At 39.8% G+C, this 13983-nt stretch overlaps 1 protein-coding gene and 1 long non-coding RNA gene across 15 annotated transcripts in view; one reads left to right on the top strand and one right to left on the bottom strand.

Annotated features, from left to right (window-relative positions):
• Positions 1 to 13983, bottom strand: part of RBMS3 (RNA binding motif single stranded interacting protein 3) — a 1480592-nt gene that overhangs the window by 926487 nt on the left and 540122 nt on the right. The window lies entirely within an intron of this gene.
• Positions 12608 to 13983, top strand: part of LOC138161711 (uncharacterized) — an 11676-nt gene continuing 10300 nt past the window's right edge. The window contains exon 1 of the long non-coding RNA XR_011168444.1: positions 12608 to 12730. This is a non-coding gene — a long non-coding RNA (uncharacterized lncRNA). The remainder of the gene's footprint in view (positions 12731 to 13983) is intronic.

Below are 13983 nucleotides of genomic sequence, written 5' to 3'. Positions count from 1 at the left end.
CTCTCTCTCTCTCTCTCTCTCTCTCTCTCTCTCTCTCTCTCTCTCTCCTTCCTTCCCTCCCTTTCTCCCTCTCCTCTCTTATTATTCTTCTTTCTCTTGTTTTTGTTTAATAGCACATACTTTCTAAAAGCACTGGGTGTCATGTATTCATTCTTTCTATCAAAGTCAACTAAAGTTAATTTGAGTCAAAAAGTGCATTTTTTTACAGCATTCTTTAGCTTCCCCAGACACCTGGGGTTACAGAGTTAGACTGTGTGTTTTTGTTTCTTACTCAGAACTGGCCCAGTTCATGGCAATCAGTTGGACCTTCTCAAATAATTTTTGCAGATATTTCATTTCTCATTCCCTTGCTGGTTTCTGGACTGAAACTGTCTACTCTAAGCTTAGAATGTAAGAGATTCTAATCACTTAATATCAGAAAAGATTGATTTTCAATCTTTATATAAAAAAGGAGTTTTATGAGAAATTCTTTGGGGTAAGAAGGTTATTTAATTATTTAGTAATGTCTGCCTTTATTTACCCAGGTAATTTCCTATTTTTAAAAGTGATGAGACAAAAGGGTAAAGATAAGGAAAAAAAGAAAGATTAAATCATTGGGCACTTTAACAATTTCATGGGAGCATAGAATTAGAGCTAGCAGTGACCCATAAAGGTTGTGTAGAGTAACCCTTTCATTTTCTACTTGAGGAAACTGGGGTCCAGAGAGATAAAGTAACTTGTTCAAAGTCACACAAGTGGTAAATGGAAAGGGAGAATTTGAACCCAGGCTCTTTGACTCTGAAGCCAACCCTCTTTCCACTTGGCTCTTCTTTTTACCAAATCTCATCTGATTCCTGGAACAACCCTGTTAAGTGCCCCAGGTGTGGTTATCTCTATTTTAGAGATAAAGATAGCAAAGCTGGGAGCTCAAAACACTTTTCAAGGGTCACAAAGCTTAAAAATAGTATGAGCTAGAATTTGAACCAAAGTCCAAGGGCAGTGCTCACCTTCATTATGCCACATACTTCAGATCTCTATTCAATTTGGGCTTCGTAATGCATGGGGAGTGGGGGAGGGGGAATCGAGCCCCAATCTTTGGTGCCATCCCTTTGGCTTACACTACACTGACTGGCTTTCACAGAATCCTAGATTTACAAATGTGTACGACCTCAAAGGTCACCTTCTCAAACTGCCTCCTTTTACAGATACCTAGAGATGTTGTGACTTCCTCAAGGTCACATAGTTTGGGAGTCAATATTTGAAGCGAGACCCTTTGATACCAAATCGAGTGTTCAGATCCACACTGCTCAGAGACAAAGTCTAAAAGGGTAGACATTAATGATCTTCCGGTTATCACCCTTGTCCAGAAAAGCAGGTTCTTATTCTCCCAGTCTATAGTATGTCACTGAATCCTTTAGCCTGCAGAACAATTTGGTGCCAGGATCACAGCAGAATATTCATCAAGACATTCATTGTCAACCTGACCTGCCCCTTCCCAGCAAGAGGCAGACAGGACAATGCCTGCTCCCCAAAGCTTAACTGGGATGCATTGCAGCATATGGAAAACCTAGGAGAGAGCACTTTGGATAAAAGTACAGGGGATACAAGGAAGTCAAAGACACAAACGAAGATTTTCTAAATGCTAAAATGTGCATAGCAGTGTTTGTGTTAGCAATGGGCTGAAAATAAAGTGTTACCCCATCATTTTAGGAATGATTATGCACATAATGGTATATAAATGCACATAAGAGCATTGTGCCATAAAAATTACATGGATGCAGAATTCATAGAGAGAAAGATGGAAATATTTGAACAGATGCAGAAAGTAGAAAGCAGTATCTATGTAAAAATGTACATATTTACATATGTATGTATGTATGTATAAACACATATGTATACACATACATACAGACCGACTATAATATAAATGAGATACTGATAAAAGGAATATTCTGTCTGAGCTTTTTAAATGGTTCTATTAAAAAGAAGATGATGTCCTGTCAGCCAAGAGATGGGCAGAATGTGGCATTTGGTGTCAGGATCATGGCAGAATATTCATCAAGATATTCATCGTCAACCTGACCTGCCCCTTCCCAGCAAGAGGCAGATAATATGCAGTCAGGGATTTTTGTTTATCTGTTATTCTTTGTTATCGGAGAGAGTTTAATTTAGAACTTGGAGGCACAGGGTAAAAACAAAAGACTTCAACAAACTAATTAAAAAAAAATAAAGCAGATATGATCATTTTGAGAAAAAAAGTATACTGTAAAATTCAAGAGGATTTATAGGTAATTGTCAATACCTTTGAGAACTTTGACAAGAAACTCAGCCACCTTGTGACTTAGTTTAGGGATTGTAGTACCTGTCCTATTTCTTGCAGAGGTAATTATTTGTGAAAAACATGTGAGAAGAGATGGGCATGTGTTTTGTGAAGTTAAAGGACTAATAATGAAAACCTGCCTCATTAATGTTCTCTCCAGCCAACAGAGACCATACCCTATGGGGATCAGCTGAAGCAGATCCTGATGTTTGCCTTGGAAAAGAAGAGATTTAGGGGGCTCATTGTGGCTAGCTATCTTCCAGCACCTCAATGTCTGTCACATGAAAGATATATCTGATTTCTCCTTGGCCCCAGATGGAAGAACTAGGACCCATGGGCAAAAGTTGGAAAGAGGAACATTTTGACTTGATGTCAGAGGAAGAAGAGGGGGAAAAAAACCCACCTTCCTAAGAACAAGAGGAGTTGTATACCAGGGAAATGGGCTGCCTTTGTTAGCAATGGATTCCCTTTTATTGAAGGAATGAGGCCTGTTGAATGAATAAGTGAGTGAAAAATGGATTAACTTGCTTCAGAGGGTAGTAGGCACCCTTTAATTAGAAGGCTTTATGCACAGACAGCATGGATGATTCCTTATCCATTGTATTTTAGAAGAGATTCACATTACAGGTATCAGATTGATCTATATAATCTCTTGCAACTGTGTGATTCTAGGAATTTCTGGACATTGCCCTATTGCCAGTTAAGTCTGGGAACAGTCCTACCAACACCGGTCCCTGGGCTAAGTGAAAAACATGGACGTGTAGTTAATAAAACTCATGCTAATGGTTACAAATGGCATTTCCTTCTTGAAGTACCTAGTTCTCCCAAAGGCAGCTCTGACAGAGCCCCTGGTGCACTAAGAAGCAGAACCTTTCTTCCCAACCATGGCCTATTTTTCTATTTCATTTCATAATGAAAGAAAATCCTTCTGTCTGTGACCTAGTATTTAGCTAAAAACATGAAGTTGCAGAAGCAAAACGTCCCACTAATGTAGCGTTTGAAGGTCACCTGGTTTTCCTAACATCGTTTCAAATCCTGAAAGGGCATGGTTACTGCCCATGGATGCGTGAAAGATAACAAATACAAACACACTTGAGACACTGTTGACCAGGTTCATTGAAATCCATAGCAGAGTGAAAAAACAAACAGAGAAAAGATTATTTTTCAACTTTATAGGGAAATGCTACAATTCTTCTTTGACTTATTCACGGGAGGTGTTATAGAATGAATAATAGGGCTTATATGACTGACTGACTACAACACAATAGGCTGAAAGAGCCATAACAAGTAATCATGAATCAGTTACTTGAAGTGGACCCCTTTTCATAAAACAATTACAGAGAGAGCCAAAAGCAAGGTTAGTAGCTGTAACATAGTTTTATATTTATAATAACCCTGTAAGGTAGTAGTGAAGCAGCTAGGTCACCCAGTGGACAGAGTGCTGGACCTAGAGTCAGGAAGACCTGAGTTCAAATATGACTTCAGATACTTATTGGCTGTGTAACCCTGGGCAAGTCATTTAATCCTGTTTACCTCAGTTTCCTCATCTATAAAATGAGCTGGAGAAGGAAAGGGCAAACCACTCCAGTATCTTTACCAAGAAAACCCCATGGACATTATGGTCCATGGAGCCAAGAAGGGGTGGCCATGACTGAACAAGATCAATAGTCCAAATGGCATTTCGCCCATCTCATAAATGAGGATGCTGAGGTCTAAGTGTCTTGCCCAAGGCAGCATAGCTTTTTAGTCATAGAGAAGGGGCTAGGACACAGGACTTCTAACACTATGTCCAATGCTTCCTCCTACATTAAAAAAAAACAGATATTTTATTGATGATTTTTTTATATCACTCACTTTCCAGTAAACAACCCTTGTCTCTGAGTCTTCCGTTACACAAAGAGTTATAACTAACCAAAGAAAGCAACATCTTGGCTGTGTCTGACAATACGTACAGCATTCCCTACCTTCAGTTCACACCTGTCCTCAGAGAGGAGACAGTCTTTATCAACAGTCCTCATTAGTCACATCATTCAGAGCTCTGATGGCTGCCAATATTGTTTTCTTCCCATTAATGTACTAATTATATACATTGCTCTCCTGTTTTTGCCCACTTTGCTCTGTATTATTTCATATAAGAACTTCCTGTTTTACTAACATGCCCCACTGATCTACTGTCCAAAGACTGAGAGTTTTTGTCACTTTTCCAGCAGTAAGAGTGAGTTCTTATAGGACAATCCATCCATTCAGATGATCAAGAGAATAAAATAATACTAGATTAAATAAAATAATGAAACAAACTATTAAAGTAATAGAATAAAATAGAATATTAAATAAAACAATAGAATAAAGTGGAAAAATAATAACCCTAAGCTTGTTGAAAATTCCCATAGCAAAAGGAATTCTACTTAGAGCTTACAGAAGTCTCAGAGAAAAATAATAGAAACATTTTAAAATTATATATATAGAGAGAGGAAGGTGAAAGGACATTTTGATTGTTTTAAAGGAAAGAAAGATGAGAGGTAATTTCTCAATGTACTTAAATTATGAAAGGTTTAACCCATTGTTTTCCATCCCTTTCTAGGCAGAGATGATGGCCTTGAACTATATACTAGAGAAGATTTAGATGAGACTTTAGATCGAATTTTCTGAAAGGAAGAACCATCAGTCATGGGGATGGGCAGTTACCAAGGTAATATGTTGAGTTTCCTCTTTATGTCTTTAAAAATAAAATTGATATTCTAATCTGTTCCTGTTTAGATACAAGTTCAACCAGATAGAAGCTATATTAGATGACCTCAAAATTTTATTTTCATCTTTATTATTACAAGAATATATGAGTGGGAGAAGAAACTGTGATTTTGCCACAGTGTAGAAATTCATGGCATCAGACCTCCCTTCACTAAGAAATCTGACTTTGACTTTGGATTAAGTACTAAGGAGCTGCTTGAAGCACTCAGAAGTTGTCACTTACCCAAGGTCACCAAGATAATAAGTAGAGGTTCAAAGAGTTTATTTACATAGTGCTTTGACAAAAGCACTAACATTAGCACTTTAATGAAGTGTTTAAGATATGTTATCCAAATGATGCTTTATTCAATCCTCACAACAACCCTAGGAGATAGGGGTTATTATCCCCATTTTCCAAAGGAGGAAACTAAGGCTGAAAAGCATTTACTTGCCCAGACTCTCATGGATTTTGTGGATTAGGAGGGTTGGAGCCAGGTTTTCCTGACTCTAAGTTCAAAACTCAACCCACTATAATGACACTACATACTCCCATTACATAGGATATCTCATATTCTAATAAAGTATCTTAAAAAAATATAGCAATAATCTGCATAAGTAATGAGAACTAGGAAATAGCAGAAGATCAGGGACTATCTTAAGATGTCTCTTCATTAGATATCTTCCTAAAGTCTGAGTCATAGTAAACCTCTCTTTGATGGATTTCCACTACCCAATCTTTCAACAACTACTATCAAAATGACTCCTGTCAAAACTCTCCAAAAAGTACTGATATTCTTGGCCTGGCTTATACCAATATATGGGTATTTATCTGGGGGAATTAAATTAGTGGAGATTTGTTGGACATTTTTAAAAATAATTCTTCACGTTTCTGAAGGCTATGCAAGTTGGAGCAAAAATGGCATACCTCGTGGGAGGATTAAAAGAACCCACTTCAAAGGTATCCCAAGCAAAATAGTAGATTTTCCACCTTCTTGACCATGGAGATTTTACTTTGCTGTAATTTTTTTTCTAATTACATAAGTGGATTAATCTATGGATTCATTGGAAAGTAAAAAACCTAGGGAGGAATGTGACAAGATGGATGATATAGCTGGAAAAAGAGAGGATGAAGGAGAAATTTAAATGAACTCCTTTGTAAGAAGAGTTATTAGAAGAAAAAGACCAATCATTTTTCATCTCCAATGAGAGGGCAGTGTGGTAAAGCAAAAGTACACTGAATCTGGAGTCAGAAGACCTGGCTTCCAATCCCAACTATAATACTGTGTCATTTGACTTCCCTGGGTCTCAGTTTGCTCATCTGTAAAATAAGAGAGGTTGGACTAGATAATTTCTGATGTCCCTTACATTTATAACATTTTGACTCTATGAGAAAAAGCAAGAGAAACTGCTTCTAAATTGTTCCACAAGTGATTTATTTCAGTTGTAAAAACATTTTCAGGCAGGGCTGTTAAACAACAGTATGAGAATCAAAGAGAATCTATCGAATCCTTATAAACAGGGCAGACTCATCTCAGATGGTCACATCTGGTCTTACTGAGAGACAGCAAAGAAATCTGAAAATGAGCTAACGTCCATCACTTCTGGATAGGCAGAGTAGCCACCTATCCCTTATTATTTGAGGTCTACCAAGAGAATCCATCTACCTAAAGGCATCTCCCTCCCTCACTGGTCTATAAAGAAGGCTAAAATGTCCATTGTGAGAATTCATTCATTCATTGAATAAACATTTAGGAAAGGTCTGTTATGTGCCAGGTCCTGTTCTAAGCACTGAGGATGCAAAAAGAGGCAAAATACATGCCTTTGTATGCAATGCTATCAAAGCTGCACATTACTTTTTCCAAAACAACCTAATGAAATAGTTTAAAACAATACCCCATTTTGCAGTTAAGAAAAAACTGGTGTTCATAAGAAAAGTAACTTCTATATTTCCCCACCATCCCAAACTTAAAAGTACTGACAGTAGGGTTTAAATCATTTTTGATTGCAAGGTCTGGTGGGTTTTTTTTTTCCAAATATCTATATTATGGAGGAATGACTTTTACCTATTATTACCCATTTCCATATTTTTGTCACTTACTAGAGTCTAGCCCAGAATAAAGAATTATATAAAAGATATATTTTCCATGTTGGAAAGAAGGGTGGGAAGGTGGGAGTGTGGTGTGTGGAGAAGTCAGTGCTAATAAAGGACTTAACATAATGGATGGCCAAGGTTACACAGCTAGTCAGTATCTAAAGCCAGATTTGAATGCCCTGACTTCAAATCCAGTGCATGGCACCACAGAGATGCCAATTAGCTATTCATAAAGAATAGACCTGGAATTTTGACCCAATCCTCTGACTCCAGAGCAAGAGATTTTTCCCAATAAGGGAAAACTAAGGGAGCTACACAAAGGGGGAAGGAAGCCCTGGGAAGCCAACAGGTGGACCTATTACAAATGCTTACAATAGACAACCTTTGCCTAATTCGTAATTATCCTTAGAGCTGACTCTATTTCTAATGTTATGAGAATGTCAGCTCAAAGCTGAGCCTCCCCTTACAATCACCCAAATTACTCCATCAGAACAATAAAAACAAAATAGAGTGGCCAATGAAAACCAGGCAGAGAAAACTAGCATCTTGTTGCCTGGAAGTCTTCAATCAGGTCTGTCACACAAATAGTCACTGTTTTCTTCCATCCAAGAACACCGAGGGTAAAGTGCCCAAGATGTCAGCTTCTCCAAGCACAATACCCTGCCCACTATCTGCAAGCATGAATGCCCTACACTATGAATAATGTGTACCAGCTTCAGGACATACATCTTATTAGTCACAAGAGTTAGATTTAGTCATGGTCCTACTATTCAAAATACCATCAAAAGGTTAAATTGCCCCAGTTCTGAAAAACAGTATTCCATACAAAATAACACCTGAAAGTTAGGTAGGCACCACCAGGGAGGGCCCATGAGAACACTTCAGGGGGAGTGGAGGGGGTAGGGGGCAAAAAAGATGTTCCATATGGCAATTGACATTTCTGAACCCTCTGCAGGTGAAGAGGACAGAAGAGAAGGCAACCCCCCGAGCAATTAGGAGTCCACATTTTAGAGACTGTAATCGTGGAAACTGAAAAGTGTACATAACTTATTGGATCATCTGCCATATTCAAACATGAGTGTTGGACACAGGATTAATCCATGTGTCATTTCCTTTCAGGACTTTACCATACCCTCCCTTGTCTATAGATGGACTTTGAGAAAAGTTATACCAAGGACCATCTCTGAAAATCCAATCCCTTTATCCCAGAGACTATGGTAATAAGTTAAACCCAGGCACAACTTGATGTGCTTCTTAAAAGAATGTGTGTAAATTATTTTATTTTTGTAAATCAAATCATATTTCAAAGGAACTAGAAGAATTTTCTATTTAAAGGAAATTGGAAGGGGAGGTCTTATTTTGTTATTGATTTATTTTAAAATAAAACAACAGATCCTTTCTTTTGAGCTTAAAAATCTTCCCCCTGGTTTATCTGGCTTTGTTGGTTGGGGGTGAGGGTGGGGTTTATATCAAGTTTTCTTAAACTGAGGTACAGCTGTATTTGGGGGCTAATCTTTGATTCAGATGTTAGTCAGAACAGCTGATGTTTTCATGCCCTTCAAAATTTGATTCATACAAAGCAAAATTATTTGAGAAAAGAACAAATACAGAAGAACTTGTACTGGAAGTGTCTTATAACTCCATTGTTTGGCTGGGTCTAAAACATGATCCTGGTGCTATTTCCCCCCTCCTCTTCTTCCTCCTGCTCTGTCTCCTCCTCCTCCTCTTCCTTTTCTTTCTTCTCTTCCTCCTCCTCTTCCTCCTCATCCTCTTTTCCCCCTTCTCCATTCTGTAATGCTGAGTATCAGTGATTCACCTTTTCTTGACTATCAACAACAAAAGCCTCAAAAAGGACACCCATGGTATTCTTCAGATACAAACTGTACAGTCCATCACAATTCTACCACACACGTGTGCATACATACACATACAAATACTCCCAGACAGCTGCATAAAAAGTGACTGATTAATGAATGCATTAAAATGAATCCTGACTGGTCCGATAGCCTTTGAAATTCTGATGTAAAGTAGACAGCATTATAAGGTCACAGATCTAAAGAGCTAAAAGAGAACTCTGAACTATCTAATCCAAATGTCTCATTTCATAGATGAAGAAAATGGGGCCAAAGGAAGTTCAGGGACTTGCCCAAGGTGATAGAGGTAGTAAGTATTGGAATGAAGATTTGAACCCAGGTCCTCTGAGTCTCGACCTATGTATTCTTTCCACCCTCCTACCCTCTGAATGGACAACACACACACAAACACACATACACACGTTCTGTGTGTACAATACAGTTTCGCCTATAATGCTATAAACCCAATTTTTGAAAATTTATTAAAACTATTGGGTTTTCCAAAAGTCTCCTTAATTATAGAAAACTGCTAAGAGTTATCGCTGGCCCCCATTTCCTTCAACTCGAACTGTACAGCAAGCACACTTCAAAAGCTTTGTGTACATACAGAAATCTAATAACTCTGCCGACTAGAACATCTCGCATAAAGTGAAAACAGACTGGCAGATAGTAACACATGTCCCTGTTGTGAAATGGAGTTGAGTTCAGTGTTCCATCTGTTCCCAGACTTGAGAAGGCTGGGGTTTTCTCAAAATTACCAGAGAAGACTTGTGTGTTGTACCAACAGAATGCAGAAATTGGATAAGGGCTGGGCCAAGTAAGCATTGAAAGTGAGCTCCCTCCCTGGTAGAAAATTTTAAAAAAGAAGAAGATGCCAAGTATTTTGGAAGCGCCTGCAATGATGGGATCCAGGATCGTTCAAGAGGACCTCAGAAGCATTCTGGGTCGAGTTTTCTGGCCAAAGACACAAAGGGAGTATCCAAGAAGATGGGATTTAAACACAAGTTCTCTAACTGAAGATCATGTGCTCTTTCTACTCTACCACCCACTAATGAAGTTATATTGTTCCCTCATCCAGGCAGAGCATTGGATTTGGAGTCAAAAGACCTGGGTTCAAATCCAAGTCACTCAAACTTTCTTAGTCTCAGTTTCCTAGTCTATAAAATGAGAGGGTTAGACTAGATGACCTTTATGGTTCTGTCAAGATGAAAATTTATCATCCTATGGTCTCTCTGTGCCTCAGTTTCCTCATTTGTAAAAAAATGTAACTTGGACTACATGAACTTTGAAGTTCCTTCCAGCTATGGATCAATATCCAGTGCGGTGACAATGACACCATTTGCTTTTTCAGGCTTACGCAATCATCTAATTTTAAAACAGATCAAGGAGTAAATAAAGAGTCACTCACTACTCCCAAGATCAATTTTCTCAAGAAGATTTTCAGTCTCTGATCCCTGGGAATTAAAGGAGCATGGCACTCTGTCTTTTTGCTTATCAATGTTTGTTAGAATAACTTATCTTTGACATGCCAGGAAAACATCAGAACTCCAACATCAAGCAAGTTTCCTTCCCAGGAAAGTTGGATATGAAATATATAAGCTTGGAGCAGACATGCAGAAGGAATGCAGACAGTTGCAACCTGGCCCTGTGCCAGGACCGACGTGCCTGGTGTCCAGTGAAAGCCATCGGAAGTCTTTCACATGTGTTCTAATATCTACCCCTACTGTCTGATGCTTGAAACAGAAGTGGCAGCCATGCCAGATGTGACCTTCTTAGGAGTACTAGTGGGGAACATCTGGGGAACTTTTCTTTTCAGTTGACCGGCGACATCCTATGTTAGCGGATGGATTCAATCTTGCAGAAGAGAAGATGAGGTCAGGCTAGCTAGGCTGGAAGACTTAGACTAAGGAAGTCTGAATGCTGCTTGGATTTATCTCAGTCCCCAGGCAATAATATATTTTAATCAATTAATCAGTGAGTGCTTATTAAAGCTCTAATATAAAAGAGGGGTAGTGACTGACTAGCTGACTGACCACTAGCCAGACTAACTCAGTTTGCCCAGGCTAAGGCCTGGGCATGCACAAACCACAGCAAAACAGTGGCTGCCCTCAAATTTAACAAGAATGTGCATGGGATGGGTGCACTCATTTGGAGGTCATGCTTTTCTTCTGATGAGCTCAATAGGCCAAAAGAGTGAAGTCAGAATGTTTAGAATTATGCCATGTTCCCCAAAGGGAAGGAGGTAACAAAGGTCTTTGCTCTCTTCTGCCAGGCATCCACACTTACTGAAATTATTATTCCTAACTGCTTTTAGTCTTCTCTTTTCCATGGGTCTTTTTTCCCTCTTGGTTCTATGTTTTTAATCCTTACCTCTGTACCTTTGTGTATGTGTGAGTGTGTGTGTGTCTGTGTGTCTGTGTCTGTGTGTATGTAATCATGGGCTCTTTGGGCAAAATGGTAAAGCTTATGGACCCCCTCTCAGAAGAACGTTTTTAATACATACACTAAAGACTACAAAAGGAAACTAGTTCTACTGAAGTATAGTTTTGAAATCGATATTGACAAAGTTTCCCAAAGCTCCAGTTAAGAACCCCTGTGGGAGGTAACACCGTGAGTTCTGCTAAGAGACAGACTGTTTGGGTTCTATGCAGTGAATCTGCACTTCACCCTCTCAGGGGGTAGGATCTCCTGCTCCACATTGCTTTACTTGACGGTGATTCTCTGTACTTTGCCCCTCACATTCTCCTCTGAGGCTTCTTCCTGATATAGAAGTGACCCTGAGTCAACAGAGATCATGCCAAGTGAGCACAGTGTTGTCAGATGCCACAAAATGAGAAAGCCTTTGAATGGCCTCCTGGGAGATGGGCAATGAGCTCCCAACTCCAGGTCTCATCATCACACCAGGGATCAGTGGGGGGGATGATCTGGGCCTCAGCACCTCTTGAAAACTCCCCATCTGCATAAACAGTGTTTGCTCATGATCCCATCAGAGAAGGAAACACCCACATGAAGTGAATGACTGAGTTGAGATATTAAAGAATTACTCCTTTCCTATTCACCATTACAGACACAGGACTCCGTATCAGGAGCAAATATGAAGAGGTAGGCATGTAGTTTCATTCAAGGCACTACTCAGGGGCCATCAGCTATACCAGACCTTTCTTGGTCCCTCCACTGACTAACACCTCCCTGAGTTCAAAATGTTTTATATTTGCTTTTTATATACTGTGTTCTGACTTATACATGTACTCATTGTTTCTTCTCATAGAAAGGAAGTGCCTTGAGCAAAGGGTCTGTTTTAATTAGTCTTTGATCCCCAATGCCTAGCAACCATGCTTCACAAAGGAAGCAATATATAGATTGATCAGTTAGCAAACGTATCCTCTGTGCTAGCAGTGGTACTAGGCCGGGGATAATAAGACAGAAATGTAACCACCTCCTTCCTCAAGGAAGTTCCCTTGGACAATGACAGGGTGGGAAAGCAGAACTGTGTACATCGACACATATGTGGATAGGAGGAAAAATGAAATCCATGCAAAATAAATCTAAAATGGTTTTGTAGGGGAGATTGATCACTAACAGCTGGAGAGGGAGGAGAGTCAGGAAAAGGCACTTGAAGGAGTGAGTGCCAGAGCTGAGTTTGGAGGGAGCTTAGATTCCAAGAGGCAAGGGTGAAGAGACAGAGCCTTCCAGGGATGGCATGCAGCCTGGACCTAAGGCAATGAGGCAGCAGATGGAATGTCGTGTGCCGGAAACAAGGTTTGGTTGGAACATGGCGTCAGTGAAGGGGAGGAATGTGGAGCAGCCTGGAATTTCCTTAGTACTGGGGCAGGCAAACATGGGTACAGAGAGATGAAGATCAAGTTATATAAATATGTGTATACATGCCAACCTGCTTTGAGCTATACATGCAAGTCTATTCCTATATGCGTGTTTGTAAATATGAATGCTTATGTATGCAATACAGATGTATATACATCTATGTTTGTATATATCTTCATATGTATATATATATCAGTAAATGCATACACGTGTAAGCATAAGTGCATATACATAGGCGCATGTTTTCATACATGGACATGTGTACCCATGTGTGTTACTATGTGTAAACATGTATTTGTTTGCATGTAGACACATTCACTTGAACTGAAATCAAAAATTGGTTTTCCTACCCTTGGGAGGAAGCTGGTTTCATAGAAAAAGCAATAGATTTGAAGTCAGAAGACCCAGGTTGAAATGCTAGTTGTGCCTGTGTAACTTTGGACAGCTCACTTCCCACTCTGGGTCTCAGTTTCTCAATCCGTAAAGTGAGGACTTGGATTTGAAGCCCCACAGTGGCCCTTTCAGCTCAAGGTCTACGCTCCTATAATCTCCCCAGGGTTGTAGCCTCACCATGGTAGCCAGTGCTTGGAAAACCTTTGGATTCCCAGGGCCCAGCAGAGTGCTTTACATTTATAGGTACTCAATGTTTTTAGGATGAATTAAGTAGTTGTCTCACCAATAGGCAAGTACATTGGAAGATTCTCTTGCAGTAATGGAGAGGCCCAGCAAACAGCATCCCGAGCCTTTGCCCAGACACTCAAAGGCTACAGGCCCCAGTTGGCAGAGCCAGTGTTTTGATTATTCCAAATCAGTCTCACTCTCCACATTTTATACCTTCCACTTTGACTCCAAGCTAGTGCGAGCAGCAAATAGGCGTGCAAGAACTGGGGAGAAGGAGGGCTATGGAGGGAGGAAAACTGCCTCCAAAGGAGCATTTCTCAAATGTCTCAGGAGCCAAGGGTTCAGGTTTGCAGTTCCAGCAAACCATGTCTGCCCACAGCCCTAATGACACATCTGGAAACCCCTGCTGCTGGCATGAAGGAATTATGGATGCGGCCTCTGGAAAAATCTCATGCCAGAGAGCACTGTGGACTTGCAGCCATTCATGCTGAGCTTGGAATGTAACTATGGAGCAAAAGTTTCCAAAGCCTTTCCCCTGAGAAGCTGCACAGATTCACAAGGAAGTTCCT

This window comes from Petaurus breviceps, unplaced genomic scaffold (assembly GCF_028583685.1).
Source record: "Petaurus breviceps papuanus isolate PSGF00001 unplaced genomic scaffold, PetGlider_PUasm1.0 185, whole genome shotgun sequence".
NCBI lineage: Eukaryota > Metazoa > Chordata > Mammalia > Diprotodontia > Petauridae > Petaurus > Petaurus breviceps.
Note: the sequence above shows the minus strand (reverse complement) of the source record. Positions and strands in the feature narration are given on the sequence as shown.